The sequence below is a fragment of the Danio rerio genome, chromosome 20 (assembly GCF_052040795.2).
Source record: "Danio rerio strain M-AB ecotype USA chromosome 20, GRCz13ab, whole genome shotgun sequence".
Taxonomy (NCBI): domain Eukaryota; kingdom Metazoa; phylum Chordata; class Actinopteri; order Cypriniformes; family Danionidae; genus Danio; species Danio rerio.
Window position 1 is genome coordinate 60102469 of NC_141040.1, and position 21812 is coordinate 60124280.

A 21812-nucleotide genomic window follows, 5' to 3' on the forward strand; every position below is an offset into this window, starting at 1 on the left:
TTAAAATGTAAAATTTAAAACGAGTTGTTTAGTACACTTTTAACTCCTTTAATTCTAAACAATTTCTAAACAGTGTTGTTTAAAACAATTCAATCATCCATTACTTATTTAAAAAAATGAAAAAACTCACGTTAACTTGAAGATCAAACTTTATTAAAAAAAAGTTTATTTTTTATCATTTAACATTTTCTGGTCCCAAGTGAGTCTATAGAGGTGAACAACAAATCAGATCCAGGTGCTGCTCGATCACTGGATACTCCATAAGAGTTCCTAGAAACAAAGTGAAAACCTAACCCTAACTCTAACCCAGACAGATGGAGAGATGACAGATACAGACAGACAGATGGAGAGATGACAGATACAGACAGATGGAGAGAGATGACAGATACAGACAGACAGATGGAGAGATGACAGACACAGACAGACAGATGGAGAGATGACAGACACAGACAGACAGATGGAGAGATGACAGACACAGACAGAACGATGGAGAGATGACAGATACAGACAGACAGATGGAGAGATGACAGATACAGACAGACAGATGGAGAGATGACAGATACAGACAGACAGATGGAGAGATGACAGACACAGACAGACAGATGGAGAGATGACAGATGGAGAGATGACAGACACAGACAGACAGATGGAGAGAGATGACAGATACAGACAGACAGATGGAGAGATGACAGATGGAGAAATGACAGACACAGACAGACAGATGGAGAGAGATGACAGATACAGACAGACAGATGGAGAGATGACAGATGGAGAGATGACAGATGGAGAGATGACAGATACAGACAGACAGATGGAGAGATGACAGATACAGACAGACAGATGGAGAGATGACAGACACAGACAGACAGATGGAGAGATGACAGACACAGACAGACAGATGGAGAGATGACAGACACAGACAGACAGATGGAGAGATGACAGATACAGACAGACAGATGGAGAGATGACAGATACAGACAGACAGATGGAGAGATGACAGACATACAGATGGAGAGATGACAGATACAGACATACAGATGGAGAGATGACAGACACAGACATACAGATGGAGAGATGACAGATACAGACAGACAGATGGAGAGATGACAGATACAGACAGACAGATGGAGAGATGACAGAGACAGACAGACAGATGGAGAGATGACAGAGACAGACAGACAGATGGAGAGATGACAGATGGAGAGATGACAGATACAGACAGACAGATGGAGAGATGACAGATACAGACAGACAGATGGAGAGATGACAGACACAGACAGACAGATGGAGAGATGACAGATACAGACAGACAGATGGAGAGATGACAGACACAGACAGACAGATGGAGAGATGACAGACACAGACATACAGATGGAGAGATGACAGACACAGACATACAGATGGAGAGATGACAGACACAGACAGACAGATGGAGAGATGACAGATACAGACAGACAGATGGAGAGATGACAGATACAGACAGACAGATGGAGAGATGACAGATACAGACAGACAGATGGAGAGATGACAGATACAGACAGACAGATGGAGAGATGACAGATACAGACAGACACATGGAGAGATGACAGATACAGACAGACAGATGGAGAGATGACAGACACAGACAGACAGATGGAGAGATGACAGACACAGACAGACAGATGGAGAGATGACAGACACAGACAGACAGATGGAGAGATGACAGATACAGACAGACAGATGGAGAGATGACAGATACAGACAGACAGATGGAGAGATGACAGATACAGACAGACAGATGGAGAGATGACAGATACAGACAGACAGATGGAGAGATGACAGACACAGACAGACAGATGGAGAGATGACAGATACAGACAGACAGATGGAGAGATGACAGATACAGACAGACAGATGGAGAGATGACAGACACAGACAGACAGATGGAGAGATGACAGACACAGTGCAAGACCTCTCCTCAATTTGGTATCAGTCTGAGGGGGTTGTACAGGATTTTGGCTGTACTGAATAAGCACTATCTTGAAACAAATTAAATCAAGTGGAAACTCTTTTTATTTTACCTACGTGTAAGGTTCTCATCAAATAAACAACAAAACATCAATCACAACAAAAAATAAAGGCATTTCAAAGTCAGAAACTAAATAGTCTTTCAGAAAAAAAGAAAAAGTCAGTGACCACTCATCATTTAGAGCACTTGAGTGCGATGCAATAATTCCTTATGATGTCCTGTGACTTTTTAAAGAGGTGGTTGTTTGTAGGAAAGTGGTCAAGTTGTTTAAGTGAGATTGTTGCTCCCCGGGAAGTTGGTTAACTTAGCTTCTCCAGTGAGAAACAGCAAGCCAACATATAAACAGTCCTTTCTAAAACAAGCAAACAAAATGACATAATCACCTGTTTGCACACAACGCACTAAATAAAGACACATATACTCACAACTGAGCGATAACTTCTAAAGCTCTCAAACAAACATTGGACTAAATATGAAGGCCGGTGACGAAAGTGATCCATGTGGTGGCCTCTCCAAACACTCCTTCTCACTCCAAGTAGGGATGGCTGACGTGAAACTGATGTTTCCACAGAGCGTCGAGATCCCGAAGCGCAAATGTTTCAAAACTGCACCGAAGCATGATCCGAAACACCCAAGTCACGTGACTAAAGCGATTTAAAGCATCGATTAGTTTAGAATCGTTTCAAGACCTGGCAAATCTGCATTTTAACTGCCAAGGTCAGGAAAACTTCGGTCTCATATAGCCTAGTGGCCTGTGCGTGTGCACGCTGTTGCTGTGCTTTAAATGACTTTTGGGTTCAAATCCCGACTTGTACAAATACTCCGAAATAATGGTTTTATGTGTTTGAACCATGTTTCTATTTTGTGTAGCCTAAATGGGATACAGCTGCGCATACGCCATCAACATAGCATCATTTCTGTAAGACTGTATAACAATAATTCATATTTCTCTTCCTCAGCTGTGTGTATCTTGCTGTTTACAAACTGACCTGTTTGTCCTCCAGACCGTCTGACCCGCTCTACTATACTGCACTGTAATACTGTAGTTTAATGCTGTTCTGTTGTGTCCAGCTCACTGCTCCTCCTGACTCGGCTCCATCTCAAAGTAAACTGGTGTTTGACCCCAGACATGCGGCCTGTAGAGGCTGATCTTATTCAGTGTTCTCCTCTTTCCCTCAGTGCAATCTTAAACTTCCTTTATCAAATAAAGGCTTAAGACTGTAGTAGTGAGCTCCTGTCCATTAAACTGCTCCTACAGTCTGTCCAGAAGGGTTTTCTCCAGATGTAGAAGTGAGTGTGTGTGTGTGTGTGTGTGTGAGAGTGTGTGTGTGTGTGTGTGTGAGTGTGTGTGTATATATAAAGCGTTGACCATTTATCCTCCAGATGTCTGGCCACTGAATCGTGTTTGACTGCAAGACTGACCTTCACTCTCCAGTCTTTGCTTTTGTTGTAAAGTGTACACACACACACACACACATACACACACACACACACACACACACATACACACACACACTGATGCCTATCTGACAATCAGTAATCAGAGCTGTGTGTGTGTTTAAGGCAGTGCACAGAGGAAGAAGCCGCTGTAGATCAGAGTTACTGGAGAAACACCACTGACTCCCCTTCAAGAGTCTTCAGCACGAAACACAACCTGATCAAAAGAGTCAATGACTGTTCAGTCTCAGACTAAAGGAGAACATGTTTATTTCAGTGTGTGTGTGTGTGTGTGTGTGTGTGTGTGTGTCAGCATCAAGTTGTGTTTTCATCCTCTCAGACACTCAGCAGCTCTTCTGCTTCTCGCTCTTCTCCACGTTCTCAGCCACTCTCTGTTTGTCTTTACACCCAGAATAGACTTCACTACAAACTCTTCACATTCTCTCAGTGTGTGTGTGTGTGTGTGTGTGTGTGTGTCGTGCTGTTAGTGGTGAACATCTGCCCCCCAGAAGTAGAAACCGCTGTTTCTGTAGCTCAGAGTGGTCTGGACTGAACACTGAACTCAGCTCTTCCCCAACACAGTGATGATGGTGAGGCCTGATCCAGCATAAGTCCTGACTGCACAGACACTCCATCAGTGCTCTCTAATGTCCGCTCTCGTGTTTGCAGATTACTGTCATGTGGTCTCCGGTGTCAGGTGATCCTCACGGCTCTGAACAGGAGGAATACCTGCTGTAGACTCACCACAGAGGAAAACTACAGCAATCCTGCTCACCAGGACAAATACAGGAGTCTGTGTTTCTATAAATTCTTATAATAAAAATAGAGAAATCAGAGCCTAGCACTGTAAAGTGTATGATGGGCAACCCCATGCCCGAATGACGCTTCTTTATAGAATAGACCCCCCCCCACACACACACACACAATTGTGCTCTGTACTGTAATCTACAGAATACACCTTTGCTGTACGTGTGTGTGTGTGTGTGTGTGTGTGTGTGTGTTTACATTTTTACATACAGTATGTATGTACTTTTTTTGTATGCTGTATACAACAATAATCTTTGGCCTAATAAATATTTTCTGTTTGTTCATGTCATTGGTCATGTCACTGTTGCTGGTCTAGAAAATATGATCATATCAGCCAAATGTTATCCTCCTTACACTGGCTGCCTAATAATATTCATATTGAACTTTAAATATTGCTTCTTATCTATAAAGCTTTAAATAATACAGCTCCTGTTTATCTAACAGCAAAGTCCACTAAGGGAGGTAGAGTTTTCTCATTTATGGCTCCCAAACTCTGAAATAGACTTCCTGATAATATCCGAGGCTCAGACACACTCTCTCAGTTCAACACTAGATTAAAGACCTGTCTGTTTAGTAAAGCATATACTCTGTGCAGCACTTATCAGCATCTTGTTTATATACACTATGAACAGCAGCCACACTAATAATTCTCTTTATTATCTATTTCCACCTGGGGACACTCATCCTGAGGTCCTTAGACTATGCAGCGCCACTGATTTGATTCAAGACCAGCGACGAGATGATCCCAAGGTTTTCATCCAGGACCAGGCCGTATCCTGAGCAGCTGCTGTGGTGGTCATGGAACAGTGGAGGGCATGAGACTGATTCCTGTGACGCTCCAGGGACAGACAAGTCTTCGCTGAGGTCCAGCTTCCAGCCTCCGGTGCTTAGACTGCAGCTCTGCAAAAGATGTTTGGCCAGAGGAGGAATGGTCATGCCCAACTGAGTTGGGGAGTTTAACATGACTGATGTTGACCCGTTTACACGGTAATAAGACACCTTTTGCTTCATCAGGTGACCATTTCCTTGGTCACCTGTCAACAACCCAGTGGAACGTTCAACTGACGATAACCCAGTGGAAGACTCATCTGTCGATAACTCAGCAGAATATTCACCCGTCAATAAACCAGAGGAACGCTCACCTGTCGATAATGCATCAGAATGCTCATCTGTTGTCGTTGCCACCAGTCGATAACCCAGCGAATGGTCACTGGCCCATGACTCAGCGGAACGCTCACCCATCAATAACCCGGTGGAACGAGCACCTGTCAATAACCCAGAGGAATATTCACTTGACAATAAACCAGTGGAACACTTATCTGACGATAACCCAGTGGAACGCTTACCTGATGACAACCCTTCAAAATGCTCAGCTGTTGTCGGTGACACCTGTTGATGACGCAAACAAATGATCCCCTCACAATAACACAGTTTAACCATTGTTCACCTGTCGATAGCCCAGCGGATGGTCACTTGACAATAACCCAGTGGAATGCTCACCTGACCATTACTCAGCAAACCATCACCTGATGATTACCCAGTGGAACGCTCATCTGTTGATAACCCTTCAGAATACTCAGCTGTTGTCAGTTACACCTGTTGATGACCCGGACAAACGATCACCTCACAATTACACAGTTTAATGAACGCTCACCTGACAATTACCAAGTAGAATACTTACCTGTCAATAACCCATTGAAACGCTCTTTGCATGTCAATCCAAGTGGAACGCTCACCTGTCAATAACTCAGCAAACGGTCACCTGACAATGACCCAGTGGAACGCTCACCTGTTGATAAGCCATCAGAATGTTCAACTTTTGTCGGTGCCAACTGTTGATGACCCGGACAAACTCTCACCGGTCAATACCACAATTTAACGAACGCTCTGCTGACGATTACCAAGTGGAACGCTTGCCTCTCAATAATCTAGCAGAAAGCTTACCTGATGATAACCCAATGGAACATTCACCTGACAATAACACTGAGGAACGCTTACCTATTAATAACCCATCAGAATGCTCAGCTTTTGTTGGTGCCACCTGCTAATGACCTGGACAAATGATCACCTCTCAATAACACAGTTTAAAGAATGCTCACCTGAGGATTACCCAGTGAAACACTCACCTGACGATTACCCAGTGGAACACTCACCTGACGATTACCCAGTGGAACACTTACCTGATGATTACTCAGTGGAACACTCACCTGACGATTACCCAGTGAAACACTCACCTGACGATTACCCAGTAAAACACTCACCTGACGATTACCCAGTGAAACACTCACCTGACGATTACCCAGCGGAACACTCACCTGACGATTACCCAACGGAACACTCACCTGACGATTACCCAGCGGAACACTCACCTGACGATTACCCAGTGAAACACTCACCTGACGATTACCCAGTGAAACGCTCACCTGACGATTACTCAGTGAAACACTCACCTGACGATTACCCAGCGGAACACTCACCTGACGATTACCCAGCGGATCACTCACCTGAAAATTACCCAGCGGAACACTCACCTGATAATTACCCAGAGGAACACTCACCTGACGATTACCCAGCGGAACACTCACGTGACTATTACCCAGCGGAACACTCACCTGACGATTACCCAGCGGAACACTCACCTGACGATTACTCAGTGGAACGCTCACCTGACGATTACTCAGTGGAACGCTCACCTGACGATTACTCAAGGGAACAATTACCTGATGATTAACCAGTGAAACACTTACCTGATGATTACCCAGTGGAACACTCACCTGACGATTACCCAGCGGAACACTCACCTGACGATTACCCAGTGGAACACTCACCTGACGATTACTCAGTGGAACACTCACCTGACGATTACCCAGCGGAACACTCACCTGACGATTACCCAGCGGAACACTCACCTGACGATTACCCAGCGGAACACTCACCTGACGATTACTCAGTGGAACACTCACCTGACGATAACCCAGTGAAAAACTCACCTGTCGATAACCCAAAGAATAACCTGTTAATAACCCAGAGGAATGCTTACCTACAGATAAACCCAGTGTAACGCTCAATTGACGATTACTCAATGGAAGGCTCACCTGTTAATAAACCAGTGGAATGAGCACCTGTCGATAACCCAGAGGAACGAGCACCTGTAAATAACCCTGTGGAACGCTCACCTGTCAGTGACCCAGTGCAATGAATACTTGTCAATAACCTAGTGGAACACTCACCTGTCAATAGCCCAAAGGAATGCTCACCTGTCAAAAGCCCTAACCCTAACTCTAACTCAACTGTAAATAACCCAGTGGAACGCTCACCTGTCAATGACCCAGCAGAACTTCAGATCTTCGTGTTTTATGGTTTAGTGTTAATTTTTATTGATCCGGCATTAACTTGTGCTTGGTGAATAGCTGCATGTGTGTGTGTGTGTGTGTGTGTGAGAGAGAGAGAATGTGAATGTACAGTTACTTTATCTCCTGGTTCTGTTCCGGATGTTAAGCTCTGGTTCACACATGTAGTTTACCCGCATGTGTGTGTTGTGTGTGCATTCACTCACGCCATTTTGAATGCATGTACCTGTAAAAAGACACACAGAGAGAAAGAAGATGAACAGGTAAGCAAGTATAATATCTTATATTATTGCAATGGGATGTGTGTATGTGTGTGTGTGTGTGTGTCATATTGGCTCCCTGTGCTGTAGATCATGTTGATATCCTTTATCGCTCCACCATACTGGACTTCTGTGTTCTGCATCTTCAGGTTGCTCCAGTGTGGATCTTCAGACTGATGGTGAATCTCCCATATGGATGCAGAAAGACCTGGAGGAAAAGACACACTCATCATCACTTCTTTTCAGACAAATAAAGTACATTTGTTGACAGAGACAGATTCTGTAACTGTATGGGTTATTCAGCAACACGACTGATGCAGTTTAGCATTGAGAAAGGACTGTCAAATGAGTAACACACAGCATCAGTGAGGTAACATCCATTAGTGTTCACTTCAGTACACAGATGGAGATTACTGCTGAAGGCAGGTCTGGGGACGCACACAGGGTATGTTCATAACTACATACATGATCATAGCTACTGAATTTATGTGGTTATTCAAAAACTAAAGAAACGCTCAAACTGATGGTCAGACGTACCTTCTGCCACCGCCGTCACTGTATAATGTGCTCTTCTGATGCAGTCGGGTCCAGCCAATGTTGACAGCCGCTTCAGACATGTTTATTAAAGGTCTTTAAACATTGGATTAGATCAATAACACACAACATAGAAATATTAATTCCAAATCAGTGTTATTGTTACGGGCCCCAGGCGCGGTGGCCGCTATAACAAAAAGAATTGTGATCTGTAAAATGAATGAAAACACTGAGATGAAAGCAAGACAGGACCATGCGCTTCTTTCTCCAGATTATGTCTATTAAATCATTTAATCTCAAATACATCTTTTACAATAAATGCATTCTCTGTCTAGCATATTTACTGTATATTGAACACAAATAAAGTGCATTTACACGAATTAGCTTCACCAATCAGATATATAAATTCTTCCTGCTGCACGTTCACTTAAATCAGAGTAGATATCCTACTAGTTACAAATAACAGTGCAATATGGCATTAATTTCCCTGAGGCATAGTACTATTACACGTGTATATTACTCACAAGTATTATTTAACACTTAAAAATACTCTGTATGTGCAAGAAATTATCTTACTTAAACTGGGACATTGCATTTGAAAGTGGACAGTAACTTTAACAGACCTTATGAAATAACACTGATGAAATAAAAGCTATTAGTAGTAATAATATTATCAAAACTATAAACAGAATAGTTTACATTTATATATAAAACTCTCATATTCTTCCTTAACACACTATGATGAATTCACTCTGCTTTAAAACAGCTCACTGAACATGTAAGCACATATTGGGAGATTAAGCATCAACTGGAGATAATAGCGCGAGTCATTGCGAGATTACTCGCGGTCCGACCTTACACCATTACTTAAAGTGTTTCATCTTTAACTTATGCAAAAGTTACCAGAATCTTCACAGTACAGTTTCCAACAAGTATATTCATTACACAATGTCTAAAACTTTAACCTTTGACAGTTTAAACACAGTACTGACCTGTAAAATGAATGAAAACACCTAGACGAAAGCAAGACAGGACCATGCGCTTCTTTCTCCAGGGCTGTTTCTAAGAAATAAAGATTGCGTCAAGCAATTTGGTAAACAAAGACAAACAGCGTACAACACAGTAACATGATTAAAGACAATTATAAAAGGTAACAAAAAACCACTGCCAAATAATACACCTGAGAACAAACACTAGATTTATTAGACCAAAAACTGTCTGTTAGATATTCAAAAGATATATTAAATATCATGTTTTAACTACAATGGAGAGATGAGATCCAGCAGTACGTCCGAGATGGCCTGGCCGAAGTAAAGCTGCTCTGGCGGGGAGCTGATGACAGAGCTCCCGCTGGCAGGCTGGGAGTCGGAGTCCACATACGCTGAGCCACATCATTAAAGAAGCGCTATCTTTGTGAATAAACTGCCTATTCGAGTTTAAAACAACTAATTGCCATTGTGTATGAAATGTGCTATATAAATAAACTTGCCTTGCCTTACATTCTCGCCTGAAAAATTCTTAAAACTTTATTTTGTGACACAGTTAAGGAGTATTTTTAAAACCGTGCGGGTTTTCTCCACCATTAGCGCTTGCTGGTTACGCTGCAATGCATTCTGGGACACTTGAGCTTCGCAAGTTCACACAAGTCACCTCTCGATGCATCCTTGGCCAAAGGCCAGAGCAAGTACACATCTGGGAATTTTATGTGTACTTGGAAAGATGTGACGTTTGAATTGAAACAGTACTTTGGCGACAGTTGATGACGTTTCACGAGGACACAAGAACGCATATTGAGAAACAGCCCAGTTTACATCTAACCGGAAACCAGGGGCTCCGTCAGTATACGCACCCGGGAACAAATAACCGCAATAAATGTTCCGGTCCCCCAGTGCTGTCTCATTCATTATTACTTTTTTTTTCCTATTGCAGGACATTGCACTAAATGACAAATAACAGTTTGCTGAATCAAAAAAGATGCTAGTCTTAATTTAAATGAATAAACAGTATTATCTATTTATAGAATATATATAGATTTATATCACCAAATGTGGTTGCACAAATTTGGGTGTACCACATTACTCTGCCAAAAGAGAAACTGTCAGTGTGGAGGGATGTACAATAGTGTAGACTAGTAGAGATCTGTTTTAACAGACACTTTAATCCTTAAAATATGCAGGTTTTAGCTGATCGCGTCCACATCAGCCTGTAAAACACACAAACACTTTATTAAACCCAGAGGGAAATCAAGTGTATTACTGCAGCTCCATTAAGAATACATCAAATAAAAATAAACAATATTACACCATGAATTCATTATTTGAAGAAGGATTTCTATAGTTGCACTCTACACCTAGCTAATAGCAGTGCTTGATTAAACACACTCCTGTGTTTATCAGGACATTATAAAGTGTGTGTGGTGTTGTCTAAGATTTGACAACATCCTTCATTCTGAAACCAGCATCAGAGAATCCAGTTCAACCCCCACAACAGAAACGAAACCTGCGACTCATAAAACACCTCCAGCACTGTAGGACAGATGTTGAAGGACTTTAATAAAACAGCTGAGTTTGATCATATATTCAGGCGCAGCCCCAGACAAAAACTTAGAGCCTCTCGAACACCAGCTTCCTCAGCTGATCCTGTCCAACAGTATTAAAGTCACAAACCGCTAACATTCAGACACAGAGATGAAGCCTGTCCTAAAGCATTGAAGCATTGTCCTAAAAGCTGAAGAGGTTTGGGTATTGTGTGTATTATTGAGTGAATCAGCATTTCAGAAGAAGAGAAGTGCGGAGATATGCAGAGAGAAGAGACTGACAGGAATACGTGTAAAACAAGCAAATAATACAGTGCTGAATGGAGGAGTTAAATATATACATGAACTGAAACCGAACAGAGGGAAGATCACATTGATTAACATCTATAAACCTCATTTCTGCTTCAACTCTTCATTTACAGTAGTGTCAGACTCATCAGCAGAGAAAAACCCACAGCAATGACCCTCACATCACACTTTACCACTTCAGGATAGAAAACAGAACCAGAGTTTCAGGACTGAGAGAAATGTAGAGACAACGGAGATCAGTCAATGAGGAAAATGCTGTTGATGAAGCTGAAGCGGATCATTAGAGTCTTTGCATTTGCAGTCAATATTAAGCAAGGAATCAGGCAAGGAGTCAGAGTTTCAGAAGCATACTGAAAATAAAATGATGAAATGTGCTAAAATAAAAAAAAAGATAAGTCATATTTAAGGAGATACTGGAGTCATACACACACACACACACACACACACACACACACACACACACACACACACACAATGATTTATTAAATGTGGCATTTCAGAAATGTCATTTCTCTCTGGAATCTAAGAGCTCTACCAGCAAGGCAACTTCACATTATTATGAGCAAAACACTAACCCTAAACTAGACATATACAATACAATCTTGGATTCCCAGAATACTGTAAGACCAGGCAGAGATTGTACAACAGCAGAGACGAGGTGTAAGATTTAGGAAAAGACAAATGAAATGTTACAGCTGGAAATGAAGAACACAATCAGAGCGGGTTTATGATGATCCAGCTTTATGACTGAAACATGAAAGCAGAAATAAACAGAGCGAGTCTATCAGGCATCACAGAGATTAATGAGCGATTAATGAAGACGCTTAGAAAATCAGGTGTAAATGACAGATACAGAGAACCAGGTCAGAGTTATTTCTAAAGTGATTTTGCCTTGTGGATTTGTCAAAACACTTTACAGATGAACATCCATAACAGGAGGACATAATTAATCTAAAATATGTGTTATTGTAGGCAGAAAAGGCATCATGTGTAAATCAGTAATGAGAATTTGTGAAACACACACAGTTTAGGATGGTGGTGTGAAACTGTACAGGGCTGTACACGTCAGGGAAAAGATGAAGGCAAGAAACATTACGTATAATGAGTGTTTGGTTGGTAGTGAATGGCAATGTGTGTGTGACAGACGATCTCAGTATTAGATTATAGATGTTTGGTGGTGGCGGACACAGTGCTTCAGACACCAGAACAGCAGACACTGAGCTGATTTACAGGAGCTTTCACAACAACCCAGCAGAGGCAAAAATTCAGACCAACAAACCAAACCAAACCAAACCTCATCAACGAGCATACAGAGTGTGTGTTCAACATGTGTACCACACGCGAATACCCTGCACATATCTGAACACAAGCATAGCAGGAATTATCAGAGTCACAGGATCATGTGTTCATCCAGAATCAGAAATCAGCATTGAGGGAAAAAGAGTCAGTGAATTCAGAGAAACCCCTGCGTTATCATTATACAGACTCTGCTGCTGTGTGAAAACAGGATACAAATAAAATATATGTAGTAAATGACACACCGAGGGCAGTAAACAGAAGACAGAGAAGAGGATTCAGCTTCTCAATATCTGGATCACCGCTATTCCATTTCTGAAAAAGAGGGAACAACTCAAACACATGGTCACATACTAAAACAACTGAGGCAGACTTCCAGGATTGTCGATGGAGAAGTTGACTTTTAATACTCATATCCAAAACGGATTAGATGAAGTGTAAAAAAGGGATGAATGTAATGAGGTGAGGCCATCATTAAACAGATCAGGAGATCAGCAATAGCTTACAGCAGTTCAATATACAGCTTCTCAATATATCTGCTTCTCAAACCTGCCTTAAAACTACTGAAACTACTGAAAACACACTGCATGATCAGTTCTGGAGCTTTCCAGACAACTTCCCAACAACTGACTCAGCTCTAGTGCAACTAGGAGAAACGCTTCTAGAAAGATGATGATGAAGGAACACCAGTAAAACAGCACCACAGAATATTTAGGAATATGATTATGAAAGAATGAACATGATTGGTTGGGCAGTAAATGAAACACTCAGGTCAATGTGTCTGAGAAAGAGGACACTCAGTGTGCATCAGGAGACAGATGGATGATCACAGTGTCAGAACTCATCCATTTACACACACACACACACACACACACACACACACACACACACACACACACACACACACACACACACACACACACACACACACACACACACACACACACACACACACACACAACACACACACACAAACAAACAAACAAACACACACACACACACACACACACACACACTTTATTAATTTATTGGGAATGACTAATACTAATTAAAGCAACACATCATCAAAATAATTATAAGGAGCCTGTGATGTTTCAGAGTAGAAGCAGTAAATACAGTCATTGAATTTCTTTAGCATGAAACACTCTCACGTATATTAGTGTAATGTCAACAACAAATATTCCAGCAGTTTTAGTCACTAAAGATTGGGGTGGGAAAACCCTTCACTGTTAAAAGCAAAATGACAATGATTACATATATGAAAGAGCAGAAGAGATGAAACAGATTAGACCTCCCCGTCCCTCCAGTTCTCAACTCAGCTGCACTCCACTCTCCAGTCCAGTAGGTGGCAGAATCTGCACCTTTACACTGTTTGCCAAACACCAGTAAACAGAAGAAGAAAGTTGTTTGAAAACGCCTCATTTTAAACCCTTCAGAAACCCTGCTGTTTCCAGCTCTCAGATAAGACCAGTGTCTGATGATCTTGTGTAAATGATTGTCTGTGCAAATGATGTGGAGTTTTGTTGATTAGTCATTAATGAGGTTATTTGTTTGTGGAGGCTTGGAAAAAAAAATTTACTAATACTTTCCTTCTTAGACTTTACAGACCTGAAACTTGCCTATAGCACTTATTCATTGCTGCTCTTATAGTTGTGTAAATTGCTTCCTTGTCCTCATTTGTAAGTTGCTTTGGATAAAAGCGTCCGCTAAATGACTAAATGTAAATGTAAATGTTGTGTTTATACTGTACCTCTTATATTTGTCTGAGAGCATGTTAAAGATGAAGCAGCATCTGTCTAGTGCAATATCACAGCTGAGCAAGAAGACAAGCACAAGAATAAAATCCCCACATCCTCTCCATCAGCTCGTCTACAGATCAGATCAGTGAAGCGAGTGATCAGCTGTAACTCACGGCCTGTTTGTTGGCTGAGTGTTAGAGAAATGATGGTGAATACACCACAGCGCTGTGTTTAATCTGTCTCAGATACCATCAAGCAGATCTATAATAGTGGAGGAACTCTTTCTGCTTACCTGGTGATGCTGACCGGCCGAGAGGAGCAGGAGAGAACACACGGACAGGTGAACCGCTGAGCAAACACTGGAGGAGAAACACACAGGTGGGTGAAACAGCAGGTAGAGCTCTTCTTCTTGTCTTATTGGCGGTTTGCATTCTTAAACAGAGCATTACTGCCCCCTACTGTGAGTTGTGGGTCAGAGACTGAATTTCCTTTTCCTCTGGACTCTTCAAGGCAGAGTTCTGATCTGACTGTGTGCTTTCAGAGAGGCTGTGATTGCGGTGCAGGTCAGTGTAATCCTGCAGAGTGTACCTGCGGTGGAGTGTGATACTGAGCATGGAAACCCTACAGGTGAAACACACCTCTGCTTTGCTTTAATCTGGATATCTTGTGTTGAGGGATTTCATTAATGAAGGAGTCTTTGCTTTCACCAGACCTGAGTGAAGTATTCCTGTTCATGTTATCAGTCTTCTGTGATGGATCTTCTGTCTGTCACTGGTGTTTTCTGTTGAGTTTATTCCCGGTCAGCTGTCATAGTAATGTCTTGATTAGCTGCTTCAGGTGTGTTGAATTAGAGTTTGCATGTAAACTGTTCTGTTCTGCTTCTGACTGACCTGTATTATGTGTGTTTCAGATGTAGAAATCCTGCTTCAGCTTGCTCTCCTCGCTTCATTTAACAGTAGTGGTGGGCAAAGTGAGGCTTCATGAAACTGAAACAGTTGAAGCAAATGTGTCAAAGCTTTGAAACGTTTCAAAACTCTACAGTGACACCTAGTGGTGATTTTTATACATTGCTCTGAGACAGCTTCGGCAAAGAACAATTGAGCAAATTGAGGTATTAAACACCACTTTGTAACTTTGAACCTACAAGTGTTATAGCAGAGCGGTCAGAGTTCCTGACTATTATGCAGGGAAACTGGGTTCGAATCCAGGCAAATGCAGCTATTTTGAAATGCTCTGTTCTTGTATTGTTTTGTTTCAACATTGGTCAGACATCAGAATAAACACTATTTGTGAATGAATATGTCTTGTTTTGGTCATAAAACAGGGTTGTTGCTAGATCAGACATGGTTGTGGTCAGAAGTTGACAAGAATTTATACTATTAATGAAATTCCTAATTTATTGTATTTTAATACCGTCTACTCAAATGCTAAACCCAACCGTCACAGTACTGTAAAAATATGAGTTATTGTCATATGTATCAGTGCTTGCTACTTAAATTAAACCTACTTATTTTTTAATGCTAATAGTTGGAAAATATATGTAAATAGCCAATAACAAGGAGTGACTGTAAATTACTGTAATTTCAAGTAGCATTGACAATAAAACTAACATATAAATCACTAGGATTAATCTGCTCTGGAACTTAGTATAGCTGCAGAGAATAAACCTCTATAGTATCTTAATTCAGCTTAACTTAATCTGCTTTCATGCAAATGAGTCAAAGTTAATCTCTATTAAAATAGCCTCAAAAGCTTAATTCAGTATTCTGTTTTGGTGCATCTCTCAGAGAAGATCAATTCTCAATTGCACAGAAATTTACTCATTGAAGTTATCCACTTGCATTTAAACATCATTTATTGAATCATGCATGACATTACAGATGATTGAGAAGAGGGTCTCATCATCACTGCTGATATATCTTCAAGATTTGCATTTGCATTTGCCAACCAATTAGCAAGAAGAGAATTGATATACTATTTGAATACTGAGACGATTGTAAGAGACCCCACTAAATCAGCTCTACTCCTCAAAGACGGTAACCCCATAAAAACATTTTTATTAGTAATGACAGTTTTTATGTTCAACACTTTTTCTACATAATATACAGATTTAAATGCCGAAAAAAAGAAAACAAAATATTAAAAAACAACAGAGATATAAGTTATTTAAACTGACCTACAACACACTCGCTGCTCACAGACCTGCGCCACTTCTACGTACGTGTGCGTGCGTGCGTGACTCTGCAGGTGTGTGTGTGTGTGTGTGTGTGTGTGTGAGTGATTGTGCTAGACTCTGAAGGTTTGTGTGTGTGTGCAGGTACCTGCCGGCGGTCACTGCTGACGGTCTGCTGAAGCAGCTTAGTAACCCGGAGCTGGACGTCTCTTGGCCAGATGCTTGCACACAGCAGCTTATAATGGAGCTGTCCACAGCCGTACACACATTCTACTTTGCAGAGTGCAGACGAGACTCACACTTCACAGACGGTGAGCTCTATGTTTAAGGAGTTTCACACACTTGTTGTTATTAATGCTGAGCACAACCATCACCTGTGTGTGTGTGTGTGTGTGTGTGTGTGTGTGTGTGTGTGTGTGTGTGTGTGTGTGCGCGCGCGTGCGCGCAGGTGATCTGGAGCCCGGCAGTGGCTCAAGGGGTGGAGCTAGCGAGCTGTTCAGTGATGATTGGCCTGGATACACTTCATTCTCTCTACTCAGAAATACTCCTGTGGACAAGCCACCCCACCCATGTGGCAGACCCCGCCCAAATTACAGACTCCGCCCTCAAGACACGCCAACTAATAAAGCAAAACAGTCTAAATGGATGAAGCCAATCAGACGTGCTCAGACCTTCCCCTGTTCTGCCTCTGATGTTTTGCTTTACTCTCTGTGTCTGTAGCGCACACACACACACACACACACACACACACACACACACACACACACACACACACACACACACACACGTACGCACACACACACACCAGCAGCAGCAGCAGGATGGCCCGATCACTGCATTCTCAAGTGATCTTCTGTAGTGTTCTTCTGTTCTTCGAGCGGTGCTGTTCCCTGTGTTCTGACTCTGCTGATGTTCATGACTCACTCAAATCAATCAACATGTCCTTTGAAGGATCCTCTGAGAAGTTTCTGGAAGCAGTGGTGAAACCAGAGCAACATCAGGAGTGACCTTTTGTACCTGTGCTGTGGTGCATCATGGGAAGTGGAAGAGACCAAATAAAGGTTTTTATTTATTTCGTTTTTACTAAATAGCCTTAATATGTTTACATGGCTGTTGAATATTGTGAAATTTCCCCCAGAGATGGAAGAAACTAAGCTCTCCAAAGCATCGAATAAATTGATCCAATAACTTCTTTGCAAAACCACCAGCTGATTTTAAGTGTTTGTATGAAATGCCACCCGCTGGCGACCCCTGCTGCTTAATACATGTAAATGCATCCAACTCTGGCCAAAACTGTAAAAGCCAACATGTTGTAAATGTTTATGTAAAATGCCAAATTCATGCTTGGAATCACTCGCTTCTTTATGTAACCAGTGAACATTCGTGCTGCTAATGAATTTATCATGAAGATTATTGCAAACGCTTAGCTAATATTGCAGATCTGTTTTATCTGTTTAGTTAATTTCATAATGCTTATTTAATCTTCATCTATATGATCATTTATACATAATTTTCATTTGTTTTTTCTGTCTAATTGAGTGTAATAAATATAATTATTGATGTTTCATCATATAAATATTGTATAATTCTAACAAATGAAGCTAATATAATCTAAAAAAATATTAAATTGTTGACATTTTTAGTTTGTCATTCATTTATTCATTTATTTTTTTTCCGGCTTTTTCCCTTTATTAATCTGGGATCGCCACAGCAGAACTAACCACCTTTTTTTAGTCAGTAATTTATTATTATTATTATTTTTTGCAATATCTCATTTGAATTTAAATATTTTATCTTTTTAAACCGACAGATGTTTTGTGAACAAACTATTATTTTAATGAATATAACTGTTAAATAAAACTGTTTGGGATTCATGTTTAAACGTGGCTGTACTCATTTATGCTGAGCACTGTATATGTATGCTTATCTCTCTTTTACCCCCATAGTTAAATCTGAAATGGATATATATCAACATGTATGAATGCTTGCTACTTAATTACTGCTGAGCACAATCATTACCTGTGTGTGTGTGTGTGTGTGTGTGTGTGTGTGTGTGTGTGTGTGTGTGTGTGTGTGTGTGTGTGTGTGTGTGTGTGTGTGTGTGTGTGTGTGTGCGCGCAGGTCAGCTGGAGCCCGGCAGTGGCTCAGGGGGTGGAGCTAGCGAGCGGTTCAGTGATGATTGGCCAGGATACACTTCATTCTCTCCACCCAGAAATACTCCTGTTCACTCCGTCCACATGGCAGACCCCGCCCCAACGACTGGCTCCGCCCTCAAGACACCCCCACTATTAAAAAAGTAATCTGGCTAAATGGACGAAGCCAATCAGACGCGCTCAGACCTTCCCCTGTTCTGCCTCTGATGTTCTGCTTTACTCTCTATCTGTGTCTGTAACACACACATGCATGCACACAGACACGTGTGTAGGCACGACACGCACAGACACAAAGACATGCACACACACACACACACACTCACTCACGCCTGCACGCACACACGCAGCAGCAGCAGGATGGCCCGGTCGCTGAGTTCTCCTCATGTGTTCTTCTGTAGTGTTCTTCTGTTCTTCACGCCGTGCTGTATTCTGTGTTCTGACTCTGCTGATGTTCTTGAGGAGCTGCTGATCTTTTCTATATGATGTCAGTGTTATATTGAATGTAGTTCATTTATTTATGATTATTTATGATTAATGCAGCCTTGTGTACAGCGACTCAGCATGTTCAAGCACAATGACTGGCAGGAGTAAAATCACTCCAGATGTAATGAATGTATAGCTGATGATCTGCTGTGTGTGTGTGTGTGTGTGTGTGTGTGTGTGTGTGTGTGTGTGTGTGTGTGTGTGTGTGTGTGTGTGTGTGTGTACGTGCAGTGGTCAGAATGTCGATAAGATGACTCAGACTCAACTTTATTTTTCCGTTTAGGGAAACAACAATCTGGCATGGGTCTTGGGCTTTTCCAGGTGATTAAACGGGTAATTTAACAGTGGAAGATTAACATCTTCAACTCCCCTGCTCTGCCTAAATGCAAACTGCAAAGGATCAAATTTATCCTTTGAATACAATAAGATCTTACCTTTAATAATTCTCTCGAAACACTTCATAACTAATGAAGTAAGGGCAACAGGTCTAAAATCATTTAACTCCCGCAGAAACTTAGTTTTGGCTATAGGAACAGATTTCTTCCAGATTTCAGGAACTCTTTGCAACGTAAGAGACTGAAGAAATGCAATGAAATATTTCAGAAAGTTGTTCAGCACATGTATGTAGCACCCTACCACCAATATTATCTGGGCCCGGGCTTTTTTTAGTATTAATTCTCTGAAAGAGGTCTTTGACCTGAGTCCTACTAATGTTTACGGATTTACTACATGACAGGTGTTTTAAAATGTCATTTTCTGACTTAAAATCACCCTCATCAAACCTTAAATAAAATGTATTTGATTCCTCAGCAAATTCTCTCACAGAACTAAAACCATTTAAATTGGGTTTATTGCCCCCTCTATCTTCTTTACTCCCAACCATTGTGTTCACTCCTTGCCAGGCTGATCTTAAGTTTTCATTGCTAGATTGCTTCTGTTTCTCTATTTTGTTATGTGCGTTGTTTGTTCACTTTTGATTCATGTTAATTGAATCACACATCTGAAAAGTGTGTGTGAGTGTTATTAAAATCATCTCCATTAAACTGCATGAATCAGTTTGCCTGACAGGAGACATTAATCTGTGTAAACAGATTGTGAATTACCACACTAAATCAGCTGTACTCCTCATAAATGGTAACCTCACAGAAATATTTTTGATTAGTAATGACAGTTTATTTGCTCAGCACTTATTCTACACAATATACCAATTAAAATGCAGAAAAAAATAAACCAAAACATTAAAAAACGGCCGAGATATAAAGGATTAAACCTGACCGAAAGCACACTCAGCTGAGGACACACAGGATTGGTCTAAAAACACGAATACTAATGAGTCATTTGCATATGGTCTATTCTCTAATAAAACACGATTTTAAAGGGCTTTATAACCTTAAATATGATAATCAAAGTATGGCAAAACAACCTAGACATCAGATAATCAAATTCTGAATAAAAACATACAAACAAGAACAAAGAAAAACACAAACAAACAAATGGTCATCACCATTGCCGAAATGCTGTGTCTCAACACCTGGTCATTGGCCAAGGGTCTCCTGTTCTTCAGGGTAATGCTCCCAACGGTTATCCCTGATAAGGATAATGTCTGCTTGGTTCTTGCATTGCCTTAGGGGAGATTTCTGGTAGAAGAATGGTATATCTACAGAGATATATCCGCCAGACTGAACCTCGACCTGACCTCTCAAATTTTTCACTTCTAGTAAGTAGTTGGAGATCAGGATTATCTCTTTGAATACTTTTAGTCACATCTGGGCGAGTTTTTTGGTCATCTTGAATTTATGGAACTTCTTGGATGTTGACTGGAAGTATTCTAGAGAAAATCAGCAGGGAGTGAGGAGAAGGCAATGACCAGTTCATGGCCAACTTATACTCCTGAATCTACCTGTTGGATTCAGCTGATTTGGGCAAGGGCTCTCCTGTTCCCTGGAGATATCTGGGGTCCTGGGGAGCCTGGTCTCTGGATTAGCCAGAGTAGGCCCCATAGAGAAACCTCTTCAGACTCTTCTCGGGTGATCTGGGCAACCTTGCGGTGTTAACAAAAGGTCACTTGGGGGAGTGGTAAGTATTCAGCCCCCCTGGGTCCACTTGGACAGCACGCAGGGAAGGTGGCCGGGGGCGAACAGGCCTTAAATGAAGCCCAGTCTTCTACTGGTGATTAGCACCTCCACACAACAGCACATTGTGCACCAACACCACCTACACCAGTCATTTCGAGAACTTTTCAAAAAATCATCAATTCAAACGATATCTACTGAAGACTTGTTACCTCAGATTTTACTAGGATTAAGGTTAAGGAGTAAGATTAGAACTTTCATAGGGACACTTTAAAACACCAAATCTCAAATTATAACTTACAACTTTTCAGAATGACCAGATTTTCCCTCTTTAAGATCCATTATTTCCATGGAAAGATTTAATATAAATTTAGAATTCAAATTTGTTTATAAACTCCATGGGAAGATTTAAAATGTTTATTCTTCTAAAACTTGTAACCCAGAACTTTTCAGAAAAAAACCCTACATGCCTTCTCCAGAACATCTGTAGTGTATATGGATGTTTCAAAAATATGATCTTCTGTAACTCTTAGAACATCTAACCCCAGAACCTCAGTGAAAGTAACCACACTAAACTTTTACAATCTCAATTTCATGGGAATAGTTTGACCTTCACCTATAAATATTTCAACTTTACCAGTTCCAGTTTCCTCTT

The 21812-nt window shown here is 41.2% G+C and overlaps 1 long non-coding RNA gene across 1 annotated transcript; it reads left to right on the top strand.

Moving 5' to 3' along the window:
- Window positions 1–16585: 16585 nt before the first annotated feature.
- LOC147839554 (uncharacterized) lies at window positions 16586–19218 on the top strand. Its single transcript, XR_015519265.1, has 3 exons — window positions 16586–16760; window positions 16898–17510; window positions 18571–19218. It is a non-coding gene; the product is annotated as an uncharacterized LOC147839554 (long non-coding RNA).
- Window positions 19219–21812: the final 2594 nt, after the last annotated feature.